Raw genomic sequence first — 21,493 nt, forward strand, 5'->3', positions numbered from 1 at the left:
TTTTATGACAGTGAAAGCAAACTAAAGCAAAAAGAAAGCAGAATTCACAGTCTCAATGTCTTCAAAGACTTTGGATACTGTGTTGGTTACTTATTTATTTATTTAATTATTTATTTTGAGGTAGGGAGACTCCTGAGAATGCCCAGGAAATGAGCTCCGTTGAATTTCCCCCAATTTGAGAAATGTTTTATCAAACAGACAAGAAGTGCTAGAGATAAAGGCAGCATCCCTACAACAGAATTTACCCTCATCCACCAGCTCTTCATATGCCATCCTGGGTAAAATGCGCTGCAAGCAGGTATAGCCTGTCTTCGTTAGGCATCGTCCTAAAAATCCATGCCATGTAACTAGACGTTCTCTACTTATATTTGTTCCTAGAACATAAACCCTAATCTCTTCCTATGTGGTCTACCTCTTCTTCAATTCTCTCTCCCACATTGTTCCTATATTCAGGAAAGTATTTCAGTTATTTGCATGAAGATCAAGGCCATAACACAAATAACTCCTTTGAACTTCCCAGGTGCTTGAATATGTCACTGCTACCAAATGCAATTCAAATAACGATTTCTGTCTTGATTATAGTTCTAAAATCTATGATTAAATTCTATTCCTAAACTCTTCCTCAGGGACTTTCTCCCTCCAAATATGTATTTCAAACTTGTTTTCTTCCACCAACTTTTACATCTAGCTGAACTGATACAACTGCAGTCCTGTAGTCAGGATAAGCACCTCCATGAATTAGTTAATAAATTGTATGTTTGCCCAAGGAACAGTTGACTTGGCAAATCTTTCAAACCATGCTGGCTCATTTCCCCAATCTTTGAATGCATGCTGAAGATAAGTACTTTTTAGAATTATGCCTGAAATAACATGTTAATTTTTACCCATGGAGTTACAGTTCTTAAGGAAGAAAGGAAAAGATGGCGGATCAAAGACCACAAAGAAGCATTTGCTTTAGTCTACCTGGAACAGCAGTCTGCCATTTTATATCAAGAATAATCCAAGAGGGACTTCAAGATGGCGGACTAGAGGGTGACTGCATCTCCTGTTGCTCCAGAACTCAGGATTCAAGAAGTTGAGAGACTCGGACCAACTCAGAGATCCTGGATGAGTTGCTCCCACTGGGTGAAGCTCAGCCTGGGCAGCAGGATGGACAGTGGGCATCTTCTCAGAGCAGGGCAGGGCAGCAAGAGGATTTCCCGAGCAGCCTGGCTCCATCTGGGGGCAGGCCCGTTCCACAGCCAGCTTCTCGGAGCAGACCGCCCAGTGAGAGCCTTTCCGCACAGAGCCAGCTCCAAGCCCTGGAGCCAGTAGCGGGCTAGGGGCAGCTTTCTTTGGAAGCACTGCATTATCAAATTCCTCCAAGACTTCAGGCTACTGAAGTTTAGGAGGTGATATACTGGAAATCTACAGGAACACTATAAGCCAATAAAGGAAATCTGCAATATCTCAGAGTCCCACTGATATCTGACCATTATGAGAAAACAAGGGAAGAAAATGTCCCAAACAAACCTAGATGCTATATCAATAAAATTGAATGACATCATGGAAGAAGAAGTGTCAGAAAGGAAGTTCAGAATGTATATAATTAAAACAATCAGAGAAGCAAACAAGGAGATGAAAGATCAAATGAAGGCATTGAAGGATGAGATGAAAAAGCAAACGCAGGCATTAAATGATCACACCAATCAACAGTTAAAAGAGCAAATAGAGGAAGCAAAAGATCATTTCAATGAAGAGTTAGAGATACTGAAAAAAAAAAAAAACAAAACAGAAATCCTTGAAATGAAGAAAACAATAAACTGAAGTAAAAAGTCCATAGAACGCTTAACCAATAGGATAGAACACCTGGAAGACACAACCTCAGACACTGAAGACAAAATATTTAATCTTGAAACCAAAGTTGACCAAAAAGAGAAGATGGTAAGAAATCATGAACAGAATCTACAAGAATTATGGGATATCATGAAAAGGCCAAATTTAAGAATTATTGGGATTGAGGAAGGCTTAGAGAAACAAACCAAAGGAATGAACAATCTATTCAATGAAATAATATCAAAAAATTTCTCAAATCTGAAGAATGAAAAGGAAAATCAAATATAAGAGGCTTAGAGAACTCCAAATACACAAAATTACAACAGACCCACAGCAAGGCACATTATTATGAAAATACTTAATATACAAAATAAAGACAGAATTTTACAGACTGCAAGAGAAAAGAATCAAATTACATTCAGGGGGAAACCAATAAGGATATCAGCAGATATTTCAATCCAGATTCTAAAAGCTAGAAGGGCCTGGAACAACATATATCAAGCCCTGAAAGCAAATGGATGCCAAATAAGAATCTTATACACAGCAAAACTTACCTTCAGATTTGATGATGAAGTAAAATCCTTCCATGATAAACAAAGCTAAAAGAATTTACAAAAATAAAGCCGGCATTACAGAACATTCTCAGCAAAATATTTCATGAGGAAGAGATGAAAAACAATGTTGCAAATCAGCAAAGGAAAGAACTACCCTAAGGAATAAACAAATAAAGGAGAAACCAAGAATTGTCAAAAAACAAAAATGAGCCAAATGACTGGAAATACAAATCATATCTCAATAATAACCCTGAATGTTAATGGCCTGAAATCATCAAACAAAAAACGTAGACTGGCAGATTGCATTAAAAAGAAAGATCCAACATTATGCTGCATGCAAGAGACTCATCTCATAGAAAGAGATACCCACAGACTAAAAGTGGAAGGATGGGAAAAAACACACCATGCAAAAAAGGTGGAGTATCCATCCTCATTTCAGATCATGTGGACTTCAACTCAAAGTTAGTCAGAAGGGATAAAGATGGACATTTCATACTGCTTAAGGGAAGCATCAATCAGCAAGACATAACAATCATAAATATCTATGACCCAAACAGTGGCTCATCCATGTACATCAAACAAATCCTTCTCAAATTCTGAAATAAAATAGACCACAATATAATACTACTAGGCGATTTTAACACACTTTCTCCCCACTGGGCAGATCTTCCAAACAAAAACTGAATAAAGAAACCATGGAGCTCAATAATACAATCAATAATTTAGACTTAACAGACATATATAGAACATATCATCCAACAAAGAGTGAATATACCTTCTTCTCAGCAGCACATGGATCCTTCTCCAAAATAGACCATGTTTTATGCCATAAGGCTAATGTTAGCAAATACAAGATGATAGAGATAGTACCCTGTATTCTATCAGATCATAATGGATTGAAATTAGAAATAAATGACAGAATAAAAAACAGAATCTACTCCAACACCTGGAGATTAAATAATATGGTATTATATGATGAATGGTTAACAGAAGACAACAGGAGGGAAATAAAAAAATTCTTAGAAGTAAACGAGTACAAAGACATATCGTATCAAACTCTCTGGGACACTATGAAAGCAGTACTTAGAGGAAGATTTATTTCATGGAGCGCATTTAATAAAAGAAGAAAAAAATCATCAAATAAACGACTTAACACTACAGCTCAAAGCCCTAGAAAAAGAAGAACAGAGCAACACAAAAAGTAGTAGAAGACAGGAAATAGTTAAAATGAGAGCTGATATCAATGAAATTGAAACAAAAGAACAATAAAAAAATTGACAAAATAAATGGTTGGTTCTTTGAAATAATAAACAAAATTGACATACCTTTAGCCACACTAACAAAGAGAAGGAGAGGGAAAACTCAAATTACTAAAATTTGGAATTAACAAGGAAATAACACTAGAGACATGAGTGAAATACAAAATATAATTAGAAACTATTTTGAAAATCTATATTCCAACAAATCAGAAACTCTCGAACACATCAACAGGTTTCTAGAGATATATGAATTACCAAAACTGAACCAGGAGGACATACACAACTTAAATAGATCAATTTCAAGTAATGAAATAGAAGTCATCAAAACCTGCCAACAAAGAAAAGTGCAGGTTCTCAGCCAAGTTCTACAAAACCTTTAAAGAAGAGCTCATTCCAATACTTCTCAAAGTATTCCATGAAATAGAAGAGGAGGGAACCCTCCCAAACTCATTCTATGAAGCCAATATCATCCTGATACCTAAACCAGACAGAGACACATGGAGAAAAGAAAACTTCTTCAGACCAATATCCTTAATGAACATCGATGCAAAAATTCTCAACAAAATTTTAGCAAATCACATACAAAAATATATTAAACAGATAGTGCACCATGATCAAGTGGGTTTCATCCCAGGGATGCAAGGTTGGTTCAACATTTGGAAATTAATAAATGTCATTCATCATATTAATAGACTTAAAGTCAAGAATGACATGATTATTTTGATAGATGCAGAAAAAGTGTTTGATAAAATACAGCATCCATTTATGCTCAAAACCCTAGAAAAAATAGGGATAGTGGGAACATTCCTTAACATGGTAAAGGCTATCTATGCTAAGCCCATGGCCAATATCATTCTAAATGGTGAAAAACTGAAAGCATTCCCCCTAAAACTGGAACAAAGCAGGGATGCCCTCTTTCACCACTTGTATTCAATATTGTCCTTGAAACTCGAGCCAGAGCAATTAGACCAAAGAAATTGAAGGGATACATTTAGAAAAAGAAGAACTAAAAATATCCCTATTTGTGGATGACATGATTGTATATTTAGAGGATCCAGGAAATTCCACCAGAAAAATTTTAGAACTCATAAGTGAATTCAGTAAAGTAGCAGGATATAAGATCAATGCTCATAAATCCAATGCATTTTTATACATAAGTGATGAATCTTCAGAAAGAAAAGTTAGGAAAACTACCTCATTCACAATAGCCTCGAAAAAACTAAAATACCTGGGAATCAATCTATCAAAAGAGGTGGAAGGCCTCTATAATGAGAACTACAGAACATTAAAGAAAGAAATTAAAGAAAACCTTAGAAGATGGAAAGATCCCCCATGTTCTTAGATAGGCAGAATTAATATTGTCAAAATGGCCATACTACCAAAAGTGCTATACAGATTCAATGCAATTCCAATTAAAATCCCAATGACGTACCCTACAGAAATAGAACAAGCAATCATGAAATTCATCTGGAAGAATAAAAAACCCAGAATAGCTAAAGCAATCTTTAGCAGGAAGAGTGAAGCAAGGGGTATAGCAATACCAGATCTTCAGCTATACTACAAAGCAATAGTAACAAAAATGGTATGGTATTGGGACCAAAATAGACATGTCGATCAATGGTACAGAATAGAGGACACAGACTCAACCCCCCCAAAAATATGCAAGTTTCTCATACTAGACAAAGGTGCCAAAAATATGCAATGGAGAAAAGATAGCCTCTTCAACAAATGGTGTTGAAAAAACTGGAAATCCATATGCAACAGAATGAAACTAAACCCATATCTCTCACCCTGCACAAAACTCAACTCAAAATGGATCAAGGACCTCAGAATTAGACCAGAGACCCTGCATCTTATAGAAGAAAAAGTAAAGTCCCAACCTTCAACGTGTAGGCCCAGGATGAGACTTCCTTAACAGGACACCCATAGCACAAGACATAAAAGCAAGAATCAATAACTCAGATAGATTCAAACTAAAAAGTTTTCTCTCAGCAAAGGAACCTATCAGTAATGTGAAGAGAGAGCCTACAGAGTAGGAGAAAATGTTAGCCACTCATACTTCAGATAGAGCACTAATCTCCAGAATCTATAAAGAACTCAAAAAAACTCTACACCAAGAATACAAATAATCCAAGCAACAAATGGGCTAAGGAAATGAACAGACACTTCACAGAAGAAGATCTACAAGCAATCAGCAAACATAGGAAAAAATGTTCAACTTCTCTAGTAATAAGAGAAATGCAAATCAAAACTACCCTAAGATTCCATCTCACCCCAATTAGATTGGCAATTATCAAGAATATAAGCAACAATAGGTGTTGGTGAGAATGTGGGGAAAAAGGTACACTCATACATTGCTGGCTTGCAAATTAATGCAGCCAATGTGGAAAGCAGTGTGGAGATTCCTCAGAAAGTTTGGAATGGAACCACCATTTGACCCGGCTATCCCACTCCTCAGCCTATACCCAAAGGAATTAAAATCAGCATACTACAGAGATACAGCCACATCAATGTTCATAGCCAGTCAATTCACAATAGCCAGATTGTGGAACCAACCTAGATGTCCTTCAATTGATGAATGGATAAAGAAACTGTGGTATAATTATACAATGGAATATTACTCAGCCATAAAGAATAATAAAATTATGGCATTTGCAGGCAAATGGATGAAATTGGAGAATATCATGCTAAGTAAGATAAGCCAATCTCAAAAAAACAAAGGAAGAATGATCTCGCTGATAAGGGGATGATGACACATAATGGGGGGGAGGGGGTAAGAATGCAGGAAGGAGGGACTGTATAGAGGGAAAAGAGGGGTGGGAGGGGTGGGAGGAAGGGAAAAAATAACAGAATGAATCAAACAACATTACGCTATGTAAATGTATGATTACACAAATGGTATGCCTTTACTCCATATACAAACAGAGAATCAACTTGTAACCCAATTTTTTCAATAAAAATAAAATTTAAAAAAAGAATTAAACAAAAATAATAAACCAACTCTCAAAGTCTCTGTAATAATATAGTTTTCAGGAATTTTGACTTTTTCACCATGAACATAATATTTTGCAGGTTCCTTGTACTGATAATTTTACCACACTGGACTTTTTGGACAGAATTAGAAAATACTGTATGTGGTTTGGTAACATTCATATACCTGGAGATGGGAAATAAGCATGTGAAATTAAAGAAGTCACCACCTGGGTGATGTCGCTAAGGATTGAGAAGTCTGAAATACCAAAGGAATTCAGGATAGATAAATTACCTATCCTCTTCTACCACTAAAAGAAATGCAATACTGAAAAAGTCTCTAAATTTTGGAGGAATACACTTGGGCATAATTCAAGGGGCGTCTGTTTTTATGGATTACAGTTTTTCAAATTACCCATAATTCCTAGTGGAACCTAGAAGACAAAAAGTTACTGAGCAGATTCAGGTTGCATAAAAATATAAAAGGTTCTGGAAGTTTGCACAGATGACTTAAAATTTTGAAGAAAAGACTTGATCACTTCTAATTTAACTGTTCAGATTTTGAGCCAAAAAATAAATATAAAAAAAAATTCAAAGAGGCTATTTCTGCTACGTATTCCTGAGGCAGATCTAGTATTTAACCGTTCAAAACCTGGTGACCTGATATATGAATTATTCATTATATGGATTAATTTGTCCAGCTGCTTCGTGAAGTTGGGTTTTGGAACCATAGAGGTTCTGAAAGTAAAAGTAAATAGAAATAATAGGTTAGATTCTTATGGCAATTACTGCTATGGTTTGATTCCCCTCCTTTAATTCCTATTCATAACATTGTGAAAGTTCTCTATTATTTCTGACTTACCGATGATTACACAGACAGTCAGATATTGCCCCAAATTGAAAGGCTGCTTTTCAGCTCCACTCAGGCATTTGCCTAATTTTGTTCATAAGGAAGGGAAATGAGCTCAACAAGCTCAATTTTTAGAGGTGCCCTTGATTAGCCACATTGCTTTAAAGGAGAGATTCCCAAGGCTACACACCTAGTTGCTTCTGGTGATCAATACACACTTGCCTGAAGCATGAGGGACCTATCAAGGATGAGGATAGAAAACTGGTGTCATGATAATCTGGAAAAAAAAGATTGTAGATGAACATTTCAAAACTGGTGAGGAAGGTTGGAAGGTAATCTCATCCCGTGTGAATGCACATTAAGACTTTCCAGTGAACACACGACCTGTGCTGTGGACAGCACTCACACGCCTTTCCCAGGATCTCCTGTTCTTACTGGACGGCCACCTGAGTGACATGGCCACAAGGCCTGACACAGATGTTCTGTTCAGCCATTGCAGGGAATGACACAAAGCTTCTTACACAGCATCATGTCAGGACAACTAGCCTGTCTTCTTCTGGCAAACAAATTAAATTTGACCACTTTGTAAAGGAAGGTCAGCAATCATTTCTATTGAAAAGGATATTTATTTGCAGGTGGATTTGCCTTTCTTCTTTTGCCAACTTTTCTTTCCATGAGCTGAATGCCTTATTTATTGCCATGTTTATCCACGTAACATTCTTTCTTTCCTCAGTTTTCTTTTATTTTGTCTTTGCTTATTTTATTATTTTTAGTTATCCATGACAGTAGAGTTTATTTTGACATATTTACACAATCACGGAGCATGTCTTATTCTAACTAGGATCCCAGTCTTGTGGTTGTATATGATGTGGAGATTCCCTGTGGTGTATTCGTATATGTACAAAGGAAAGTCATGTCAGATTCATTCCACTGTCTTCTCTATTCCCATTCCCCATTCCTTCCCTCCATTCTCCTTTCTGTAATCCACTGAACTTCTATTCCTCCCTCCCTGCTTTTTGGGTGTTAGCATACACATTTTAGAGAGAACATTCGACCTGTGGTTTTTCTTGGGATTCGCTTATTTCACTTAGCATGATAGTCTACAGATCCATCCATTTACCTGCAAATGTCACACATCATTCTTTTTGTGGCTGAGTAATACTAATGGGAGTTTGTTTGTTTGTTTATTTGTTTTTCACGAAACAGTCACAGTCACTGGGGCTCTGTCTGCATCTCCGTATATTAGAGACATTTTAGGCTGAGCGAAATAAGAACATGGTCCGTCTCCATTATTTTGATCTGGGTCATAAATAGAGTGTGATTATAAAGACAGAAAGATCCAAAGAGAGGGCTCCGGTCAACACTGCTCGCCCCAAAATTTTATGAAATTTGTAGCTCTTTACTCTGGCAGTCTTACAGGAGAGTTGAGTTAATAACCTCATACCAGAGCAAGTACAGGATAAAATCAGTCTTTAAGGCCATTTTCTGGACTATAAAGGAAGTGATTATTATCAGTTAGGATAACACAATACTTTTAGAAAGTCAAAAATAATATTTATGAGAAATGTCGATGCACATTCCTAAAATAAAATTAAATTGAGACTAGTGAACAAATGCAGCATTAGGTATGTATTTTATTTTAACAACATTTAAACTATAAGTAAATTAATTATACCAAATCAATGTAATTGAATTTATTTAAAGTATATTATGCTTATACTTTACAAAAAATTCAATCTATTTAAATAAATTATAGCAGTATTTAATAAATGAATTGGGCTCTGTTACCAAGGATACTTGGCTTCTCATGTCACCTTTTAGTGGGAACATACAGTTATACAGCATGGGTGATAAGTTACTTCTATCAGTTTTAGAATGAATATTACATAGCTTTCTGTAAGGAATTTAGAACATGAAATCAAATTGAGAAGATTATGTAACTATACAAAAACTCTCTATAGCTGTATCACATATCAGATTCATAAATCTCAGGGACATCTTTATAAAACATCATACCATTTATCTTTTACAAAAGTTGGAAAATGGAAGCCTGCGGATCTAAAATCTTATAATAGAGTTTCAGTAAAACATTGATATTATTGCTTTTAAAGTCTGTTCATTTCATGCTTATTTTTTATTTAGCTTTTAATTTTTTACAGACTGCATTTTGATTCATTGTACACAAATGGGGTACATCATTTCATTTCTGTGGTTGTGGACTATGTAGATTCACACCATTCATGTAATCATATATGTACATAGGGTAATGATGTCTATTTTTCATACCCCATCCCTTTCATTTCCTACCCCATCCCTTTCATTTCCTTCTATATATTCTGAAGTTCCCCCATACAGAAAAGTTTTTAAAGCACTGAGTGAAGAGTTTGGAACGAGATTAAGTAAGTCATCCCAGTCATCTCTTGGTGTCTACGTAGACTGGACCACTTGTCTCCAAAACCCTATTTTATATCAGTTGCTGGAATCTCTCCACACCTTCCATTGCTGTCAGTGTTGGCTCTCCATGGTGTCTTCCTGGCCACCGCATATTCCAGAGCTTCTCACCTACTTTCACCCCAACCTTCAAGCCACCTGCTTCTCATGCTCCTGTCTTTCGTCTCTGGACCCTTCATGCAAAGAGGACTGTTCCTTTAGGACCAAGCCTGAACAGGTAAAACCCTGTGAACATCTATTCTTCTTTCAAGGATTAGCTCCACTACTAATCCTTTCTTGCTTTTATTGTTCTTTTTAAAAAAAATTTAGTTGTAGATGGATACAATACTTTTATTTTATTTATTTATTTTTATATGGTGCTGAGGATCAAACCCAGTGCCTCACACATGCTGGGCAAGGGCTCTACCACTGGGCTACATATGTGTAGCATATCATATATTAGCAATAAAGTTAGGATTTTATTTAACAAAGTTGAGGGAAAGTTTGAGTCATGAAACAGGCCTGCATAGTACATTAGGAAGAAGCTACTTATTGCTCAGTCAATTAAAAATAACTCTGCAGAAACAGTGAAAAGACAGCCACCTTTCCTCATTTTAAGTAACGGTTTCCCTGTGCATTGGAATGCTATCATATATAATAGGGGATGGGCTACCTGGCTATTTTTCTCACAAATAATGTCCTGATTTCTCACTTTTCTATTTTTCTCTAGCTGAATGCTGTGACTAAATTAAATGCATTCTGATAAAAATCAAATATTTAATGACCCATTTAGGAATGCCATTTGCATGTATTTCTGAAAGATCATATGTTATTTGTAGTTATGAATTTTATTAATAGAAATGAAAACAGAGTTATACATATCTGTCAGATTACAGATTCGTTCTTCCCTAGCGCTAGGACAAAACTAATGAGCAATACTCCTGAGACTTGAAAAATTTGACTTCTTCAAATACCTTAAAATGACATGAACAAATGCTTCTGAATTTCAAGAAAATTTTGCATGCTGTAGGAGAGACTAATACTGGTTTGATTTATACAATTTTAAAATTCTTCATGTTGTTAATCTACTGTGTCCATTGAGACCTTCTCTGATAAAGTAGTTTAGCATATGTTTTTTTCTAGTGGTATTTTTCTTTGCAAACTGCTCTAGAAAACATTATTTCAAAGAGGTTATTCATATGAGCATGGAGTCCCATATTTGTAGAACTACATTAATCCTATTGGAGTTTAGAAAAATTGGAAATATCTACTCTTTTTTTTTTTTTTTTTTTTTTTTTTTTTTTTTTTTTTTTTGCTTTCACCCTGAAAATTTTTTCTAGGGAAAAATTAGAGGAGAGGGAGCTAATCACATTCATAATGCAAGTGGCATTTGGTCAACGAGTGTTCCACAAAGCCAATACCAGTTTTGTCCCTCCTTATTACGGCCACTCTGGGTATTGACTGAAAGGAGAAAGCGTCTATCTGGCCAGCATCTTCTGTCCCCAGGACTCTCTTGTGCTGACCTTCAGCAATAGGGCCACTGTCCTGCTGCCCTCACCCCATCACAGAGCAGGAGAGAGCATCTTGATTGCACTATTACTTTTTATTTTCTCCCTCCCCCTGACCTAATAGACTTTCATACTTTTTCCAGGGCTCTGTTTCCCATGTGGTTATTTTGTATCCTTTTGTGAGGGATTGAAATCAAGAAAACCTTTTCTATGTAAAAAATTAAACATGCAAACAAATAAATTCTCTCTCTCTACACACACACACACACTCTCACAGTGTCCCAGAGAGATCAGTGCTTTATAGTTCAATTTATCAAGTCCAATTTTGCTCTCTGTCTCCAAACAGCTTTCTGTGTTCTGTGCCGCGTGCCCCTCTGACACTTGATACACTCTCTAGGAAATCGTAAATGCTAGGGAGGCCACCTCAACTTTCATCTACTCTGCTTTTCTACAGGCACCCCAGGAAATAAATTCCCACATATGCTTCCACATTGCTGTTTTAAAAATAGACTTCAGACCTCATGACCCTATGTACATGTGTGGTTACACGAATGGTGTGAATCTACATCGTGCAAGATCATAGAAACGAAAAGATATGCCCCATTTATGTACAGTATAATTAAAATGCAGTCTGTAAAAATAAAAAAAAATAAAAAATATTTAAAAATTAGACTTCAGTGTTTTGGGGCCATGTTATGTTCGCAGAAAAACTGGGCAGAAAGTACAGAGATTTCCCCTAGGCCACCTGTGTCCAACCCCAGCACACAGCCGCCTGCACTATCAACATCCCACACCAGAGTGGAGCTGGAATCATTTGCTGGAATCCAGGAACCTCCTCTGACACATCACTGTCCCCTGAGTTCACAGCTTACATTGGGATTCACTCTTGATTTTGTACATTCTTGGTCTTGACAAGTGTATGACAGGTGTCCACAAGGGTAGCATCACGCAGAACAGTTGCACTACCCTAAAAATCCTCTGGGCCCCACAGAGTCATCGCTCTCTCTGTCAAGCCCTGGAGATTTCTGACCCTTTTACTGTCCTCAGGGTCTCACCTTTTCCAAAATATTACATAGTTGGAATCATACACTGTGAAGTCTTTGCAGAGAGATTTTTTTTTGCTTACTAACTTGCATTTAAGGTTCCAGGTCAACATTGTTCACGTGATTTGGTGTCTTGTTTCTTTTTAATGCTGACTAATATTCCTTTGATTGTTCATAACAGTTTTATTTATCCTCTGTCTACTAAAGCCATGCTAGTTGCTTCCAAGTTTTGACAATTATGAATAAAAGTGCTCTAAACATTTGTGTGCAAGTTCTTGTAAGAACAGAAGAGTTCAACTCATTGGGTAAGTACCAAAGAGCACAGTTTCTGAATCTTGTGGCGAGACTCAATGTAGCTCTGTAAGAAACTGACAGACTGAATTCCACTGTGGTTTTACCACTTGCATTTTATCAATTGCTTTTAACATCCTTATTGTTCAGTATTATTTGTATCCCATTTTGTCCAAGTTGTCTGCCTCTTCTTCATATAAAGGTTGCAAATTTCTAAAAGTTAGTTCATGCATTTAACTCATTGTCTTTGTATATCCTGAAACTAGTTGTGTGCCAGAATACAGGAGTACTGAAGACCTGTTACTTAATATTTCTTGTGAATTAAATTTGTACAATATTTAAAATAGAAAAAATATCTGTTTTATCAGTATTTCTCCAGGTACACAGTGAGGAAAGGTTTTCCTATCCAATAATATAATGAATTTTTTTTTTTTTTTTTTTTTTTTTTTTTTTAGGAAACACTTTCGTAAATTTACTGGGCATCAGAGGTTTATCCCAAATGAGTATGTAAATCAAAACCATATCACATTACCAGATATGGTATAATTCCCTAAAATGAACACAAATATAAGTTTCTAAGTTGTTAAAAGTAAGCCTGTGTAAATTATGTCATAAAATGAAAATGTTCCTTAATGTTTTGGGTTATTTTCTAAGTAATGCTTGAAAGATGATTTTAAGTGCATTTGCATTCTATAAGGCATTAGCCAGTTAAGATTTAGCAAGCAAGTAAGTGAGATGGTAAATCATCTTCTGTCATTCAACATAAAGCACTCACAATAGTGTGTTATTTTTAATGCATAAAGATGGAAAGGAGATGCACCTTTGGTTTTAAAATAGTGTATTATTCTTTCTATCAGTTTATGGTATATATCTATATTAATATTCACAATTATAACCATATTACTTGCAGGTACATGAGTTATATGGCAATTTCTATTTACAAATGAATTCAACATCAGTCCGTTATTAGCTGTATACATTTGGTATTGAACAAATTAATTTAGTTGTTGGTTGTGTCATTGATCCATTAGGCACATCAGTGATTCTATTATCTAGTTGAGGTGTGATATTATCTTTTGTGCTGTTGTTCTGAAGGCTGAAAAATAGCTCATTAACAGTTTCAAGGAAATAACAAAGGATTTCCACACATGAATTATTACCCCCCAATTTTTTTTTATAACTTTTCATCTCATTTCTAAGATTTTCCCTTCACTTATTTCTGTTGCACAGGTATTGGAATTTTTATAGGTATACCAGGAGTTTGTGGGAACTCCCTCATTGTCCCTACTGCACCTAAATAGAAGAAAGTCCTGCTTCGAAGGGATATTGTCTAAGTCTCCTTCAGTGTCAGAAATGAAGGAAACATTCAATGTAGGGTACAAAGTTCATTGCCCACTGCTAGATTGTGGAACAGCTTCAGAGAAGTGTTTTCACGGGATAGTAAAGACTTGGGTGGGGGACAGGGGGTCCACAGACAGACAGGACTCCTTTTTGGAGCCAAGACTCTAGAGAGGGTCTTCTCTGACATTTAAGATGAAGACCCTTGATGTGGGAGATGTGGTGGGATTTAGGGATTACGTAGGCAGGGGGATTGAACCTATAAAGCTTTAAAAAAAAAAAAAAAGACACAATCTTGGAAATCAAATTTGAATATTTTTATCTTTGTGTTGCAACATCCTGACAAGAAATAGCTGACAGGATTTTTTTTTTTCTTTTTTTAAGAAAGAAGAATTGAGAAAATAAAATAGGAAAGGTAGGTAAAGAAAATAGAGAAGAGTTCTCATTTCCTGTCTGTGAAAATTAAAATGGTAGATCAACCAGAGTATGTAAGCACCACATTCTGATTTAACATCATTTCTCCATTAGATGTATTGTACATTCAACAGATAAAGGTATTAACTTAATCTACTGAATGATTTACTTCTCATTTCGTCTTTCTGTATTTTTTTTTTTTTTATTTTTACAGACTGCATTTTGATTCACTATACACAAATGGGGTATGACTTTTTGTTTCTATGGTTGTGCATGATGTAGATTCATTGGTTCATGTAATCATACGTGTACATAGGGTAATGATGTCTGTCTCAGTTCTCCATCTTTCATACTCTGCCCCCTCCCCACTCTCATTTCCCTCTACATAATCCAAAGTTCCTCCATTCTTCTCTTACCCTCCAACCCTCCACCCCAATTGTGTATCATCATCCTCTTATCAGGGAAAACATTAGGCCTTTGGTATTTTAGGATTGGCTTATTTCACTTAACATGATATTCTCTAATTCCATCCATTTACCTGCAAATGCCATAATTTTATTCTTATTTATGACTGAATAGTACTCCATTGTGTATATGTATCACAGTTTCTTTATCCATTCATCTGTTGAAGGGCATCTAGGTTGGTTCCACAATCTAGTTATTGTGAATCTGAAACACATAGAGACAAAGTCTAAAGAGGCAACAGTAACCCTGAAAATTTCAAATCATTCTAAATTCTAGACCCCAGTTTTACATGGTCTGACATTCCCAGAGCTACCACTGTAAATGCTAACATACCTGTATTTCAAATCACAGCAACGCACATTGCTTTCTATAATTATGAGTGTTATGGTTTGAATGTGAGGTATCCCACAACAGCTCATGTGTGAGACAATGCAAAAAAGTTCAGAGGTGAAAAGATTGGGTTGAGATCCTTAACCTAATCAATGTTTAATACCCTGATAGGCATTAAGGGAGTGGTACCTGGAGGAGGTGGGGCATTGGAGGTGTGGCTTTGGGGTAGATATTTTGCATCTGGCAAGTGGAATCTCTCTCTGCTGCCTAGATCATCATTGTGAACCACTTCCCTCCACCATACTCTTCCATCAAGATGTTCTGCCTCATGTCAGCCCTGAGGAATGGAGTCAGTTGTCCGTGGATGGAAACCTCTGAAACCAGGAGCCCCAAATAAACTTTTGATCCCCTAAAATTGTTCTTGTCTGGTTCTTTAGTCACAGTAGTGAAAAAGCTGACTGTAACAATGAAGGAGAAACTAAGAATATAAAGTCCATGGGGTTCCCAAAGTGTGAAAGAAATGAGAGCATGAAGACAGCTGGGAAATGTAGCCAGACAGCCTCTGGAACATCGGTTTCACGTTGGAATTCGTGGGGGGACTCGGTTTTGAAGGAAAGCGCATACATCTTATATAATTTTATCAACATATCTTATTAGGTTTCTAAAGTGCACTTATATACTGGATGTACAGTAAATAAGTACAAGATAAAATCTTCAATTTTGTGAACTTATTTTGTGAGCAGTCAAAATGTTTGAAACCTGGTTGAGCTTTTCCTAAGCATGCCATTAGGACTGATCCCCTGTGCAGTCCCTCTGTCAAGACTAATGTCTACCCTATGTTCAGCACCCAATAACTTGTTTGGTTAATCAATCATTCTAAAGTGGATTTTTCCAGCTGGAAATTGCCTGAATTTAATTACAATAATACTAATTTGAAGGGTTTTGTTTATTTATTTATTTATTCATTTATTTTGTACCAGGGTTGAACCCACATCCCCAGCCTTTTTGTTTGTTGGTTGATTGGTGGGTTTTTAAAACAGGGTCTCACCAAGTTGCTCAGGGTCTGAGTAAGTTGCTGAGGCTTTGAGCATGGGTCCTCCTGCCTCAGTGTCCCATGCTCCTGGGATTACCTGTGTGTCCCACAGCACCGAGCCAGAAGTCTTTCTGAAAAGCCATTTTTATATACATTTTGCCTAATATATTATCTGAGGGATATGTATCTGTAAAGACATATAAACTGGATGAAATTTTCCAATCTATTGCTCCTTATTCACATATTTTTTTTTGCTTTAAAGACTGTTCAGACATTTGCCAGAAACTTGCAGGTTTGAAATTGAAAATGTTTTCATTGTTCTTTGCCTGAAGAAATACTGTGAAGACCAAAATACTCCAAATTAATCCTATCTTTTTTCCAACCTTTCAAGTCGTGCTATATTTCTACACCAAATACTTTGGCTCTTTGTAAGAGCTCTTTTTCTTCTGTGCCCTGTGCACAGAAGCAGCTAATAATTCACGACACGATGACAGGAACGGAATGTGGCTTTACTTTGCCGCTATGAAACCACAATTATAAGTGTTTGTCATGAAAACTACAGTGGAAAATAAACATATTCTGTACTTTGTCTAATATTTTTTAAAAAGAATCTGCGATTAGCTCTGAGCAGTACATAGCCTGGTATTTTAATTAAAAGTAGAGACTATAAGGCCATTTATAAAAGCAATATCAAATTAACAGGTTATCTAATTTTACTTTCATGTTCTTTTTTCATTATGCCTCAGGGATTATTTTAGGACAGAGACTGTTATTTTATCATAAGAAATAATGCAATACACTCCTGGAAGATGCTTATTAAAGTGAAATTACAAAAAATTTGCTACTTTTTAAATGTAACATACTTTGCATTTAACAACTTCCCTTCCATCTGGATTCTAATTTATAATGTCCATGGTAAATGAAGTCCTATTTTCTGACAAAGTAAAATTTTCTTTCTCCAAAATTAAGGAATTCCTATCAGTATTAAGTTGCAAAAATACCCCTGTGTGCAATGGCTAAAAGCAGTAAGTTAATATTAAATGAAAACCTTGTATCGCTATAGATTGTGATAATAGAGTATTGAAATATTTTTCATTAGATGATTTTCTCTTTACATATGCTGTTTATATTATATTCGGAAAGGATCTTTAAACCCAGATACTGTAAAGTACTTTTCAATATGGACATAAACTATCATAGAGTATCCATACTAGATAGTGCTAAATTAAATATTTTAAAGAGGAATGTAATGAAAAATAGGCAACAACAATTAAAATAAAAAGGTTAATAGGAAACATGGAATATTGGAAAAGTATAAATATTTTACTATTTAAAGAAAGGAAATAAAAGTCAAAATTAAAACTTCGAGGTTGTTCTACATTCCCAAGCAAATTGTTTTAAAAATTTGAGATATCATTTTAAAAGGTTCGAATTATCTGTTTAAGTAGACTGACTAATATAGCCTATGAAAATATTAGTGAATAATAATTAACCAAAGGAAATATGTTCTAATTTATTAAAATTCAATTTAGACAATATATTGTCAGAAATAAAAGATATTTTTTCTTATTGTGAAGAAAAATTAAAGCCTTCAAAGGACTAATTCTAGAACACTTTTTAAAAGAATAGTTGAAGATACTAAAACCATACATCGTATCCCATATATATTTATATATGCATATATTTGCTATTATAAATTTATGTGTACATGCATATATATATATTTGTCCTATGTCAATCACAAATAAAATAAAAAGAAATAGGTTTATATACAGAGAAAAATTGCAAGGAGGGTAACACATATGCAGTTTTTTCTTTATTATTAATATCTTACATTAAGTATGCCACATTGGACCAACAAGCATGAGTTATTTTTAATTAAACCTATACCGTTTTTGTATTCCTTAGTTTTTGCCTAATGCGTTTTTGAGTTCTAGAAGCTCATCTACCACTCCTTACTTGTCCTGTCTCTTAGTCTACTCTCGAATATCACAATCTCTCAAGTTTTCTTGTACTGATAGCTTTGCCAGTTCTGTGCAATTATGGCTGGGCATTTTATAGTCTCTTCCTGAAGTGCAATGGTATTTGTTCAGTGCTTTTCTTCTGATTTGACAATGCCATGTGGTTTTGAGAACAAAAGAGACAAAACATCATTATTGAGTTACCTGGATGGAGCTCTTTCATCTCCCATCTCATGATTCCCTGACTCCCTGTGCTCATCTGTTAAGGTGTACGTCTGTTCTCTCAACTTCCACAGGCTCTCTGATGTATAGTGCCCTGTGTCTATCATGGGCACCTCATAGAGAAGGGTCTTCTTAACAAAGATCCATCAACAGTGCACCTCCAATAGCAATCAGCTTCCTTACTACCAAATCTTGTTCCTAACTCTGTTGTCCTATGAAAGGAACCAGGACTCCTGAGTGAAAATGTTATGCTAAGACTGAGCGGGAAACATGAGTCTCAAGCATCTGGTAGCACCAAAAAGTAAGGCTGAAAATAAACACACACACACAAACGGCAGTATGTGTTCATTCTCCAGTGTCAAAAGCCAGAACAATTTGAGCACCAAATAAAGAGGCACTGGAATATAATCCAAGGTATAAAATAAAAATTATGTGTCCATAGTAAGATAAGTAAATGACTAAGCATATGAATAAGGTGAAGAGAAGAGAACATCTCAAAGGCAGACGAATTCTAGACAAGCAGACACTGTGGATCACAGGGAGGTGTCAACTGTCTCCCTCAACCCTTAATTAGGATCTGTGCACAGTTCAGGGCAGTATGGAACAGGGAAAGGAGAGTCTTTTACAGTCTGCAAATCTGGCAAACCTTTCCTCACATGGTTGCTTATGGTTAAATTCATAGTGGTGTGCATGTTTGTATCCTTGATATCACGTACTGTGAGATGAGAGGACCTATAAACAAAGCTACCTCAGGAGCAATGGGCTCACCTAGTGCCTGTGTACACCTGGAAAGAAACCATGAGAACACACTGCAGGAAGGCACCCTCCACCAGTCAAGGAAAGAGCCCTCCCAAGAAGCCGACCCTGGGGGCTACAGTGAGAACACAAATGTCTCCTGTCAGCCGCTGACTGTGATATCGTTATGGACACCTGGCCATAGTAATACTCTTGTTTTTCTGTGTTTCTTTGGACATATTTAAAACACACAAATTAAAGTGGTTGTTCTACCAAGTTTATTACCAGTAGTTCAGGATTATTTATTGTACTGAAGACCCTCACCTGTGACCCACTCTTACATGTTGCATGGCTTGTCTCATAATTATTGGTTGCAAACTGGACCCCTGCATTATTGAGCAACTCATTTTTGAGCAGTGGTGTCATCCTGTTTCTGTGGCCCTGCCCACTGTGTCTTTAGAGACTTTCCTAAACGAATTATGTCAAGACTAGGTAAGTTTTTTTGCAGTGGAAGCTGAAGTTTCTGCCCAGTTAGTTAAAGTAACGCTTGGACAGAAGTTTCCTGCAGTGCCCAGATGTGGTGAGCACCTGCCTTCTGAGTAGCTGGGTGTCCATTCAGGGCACACCTCCTACGCTCAGGCAGGCAGGGAGAAAATCTGCCCTGAGAAAACTGTCAGGAGGATCAAAGGCCAGCCACCTGGGTGGGGATTATCAGGGACCTGTCAGGTGGGTCAAACCAGCGATGCTCTTGGGGAGGCACTTTTGAGGCATCTCCGGCCCTTTCCATTCCTCTAGCATATGCTGAGCTTCTGGATGTTACCACGTCTGTGGAGCACCTGGTTTCCAGTGGCCTGGGAACGGAACAGGGGTAAACGCCACATAGCTCACTCTTCTTACCAAGATTTATATGGCTTTTTGAATAATATATTTGGAGTGTTGCAAATTTTAGTTGATTCCAACAATTCAGAAAAGAACGAATTTTTTTAAAAAGTTACCATATTCTCATAATATTCACAGAGAAGCCGATTCAACCACTATCACTGATATTATCTGACTTTAATGTCAAATAATTAAATCAGCAATGGATCGTTTAGGTAATAAGTAGAACTAACTACTGAAACTAACTGCTCAATGACTGCTTAATTGCAAAAGTTCTACATTGTTTAGTAAATGTTAACAGATAAGTTGCTTAATATTATATTTTTGAACATAATGCGTAAGCATTTATTCTTTGCTTTGAACTTAAGCTAAGTACTTAGTTTCAATCTTAAGACTTTCATACCAAATGAACTCATATGGTATCCTTAAATGACTGAATGTGTCTTTCTCAAACACTAAGAGGGATAAAGTGAACTCTTGTTTTAGTCTCGGGATTTTAACTACTAGTTCATTTAACTTCCTTTATGCTTCCCTGGGCAACTTACAGATCTACAGGGGATATTTTTCCCCTAAGGCTTGAGGTTGACAGGACTCCCTCAATTTCATGATAATATCTAGCCACCTATTCATCCCTTGCCTTTGGTTGTTCAAAGATTATTCCTATGAGATCGGACAACCTGGCTTGGAACTCCTGTACACGTATATTGCTGGCTTGTTTTCAGATGAGATAATATGGAGTATAATATTCCTTCTCTCTACTCAACAGTATTTAGCTCTCTGGAAACAACAAAGCAAGGCAATGGTAGAAAGAGACATGGAGGTCAAGGTGGCTGTACGAGTTTTCTAATTCTGCTGAAAAACAGACATCACCGTAAATTTGACAACCTATAACAACACATATTTGTTCTTACACTTATTCATGTCTGGTATCCAGTAACAATTTCATTGGATTAAACACGACAGTAAACTATGTTCTTTCTCTGGAGGCTGAAGAAGGGATTCCATTTTCTACTCATTTTTATGCCAGCATATAAATTATACAGCAGAGGGGGCTTCGCTGTGGCATATCCGTACATGGACATAGCATAACACATTCAACTTCACTTCCTGCTGCCCTCCCTTCCTCCCTTCTCCCTGACCCTACTCCCTTTCCTCTGTGTCAAAAGTCTCCCTTCTAGATTCATGATACCCTTTCCCCACCACTTACTCTCACTCAGAGTTTCATAACTCTTCCTGATTTTCAGCTACAAATCTGAGAAGAGCCTAACTCAAACCCCACAGAAGAGAGGTGAAGTATCCTCTCCTACTTATGGGATCTCCTGGGAATTTCTAGTTTGAAAATATGGGAGGAAACAAAGAAGAAAAGACAAGAGATCAAGGAAAACTCAAGTGTCTT

This window comes from Sciurus vulgaris (genome assembly GCF_902686455.1).
Source record: "Sciurus vulgaris genome assembly, chromosome: 6".
Classification (NCBI taxonomy): Eukaryota; Metazoa; Chordata; class Mammalia; order Rodentia; family Sciuridae; genus Sciurus; species Sciurus vulgaris.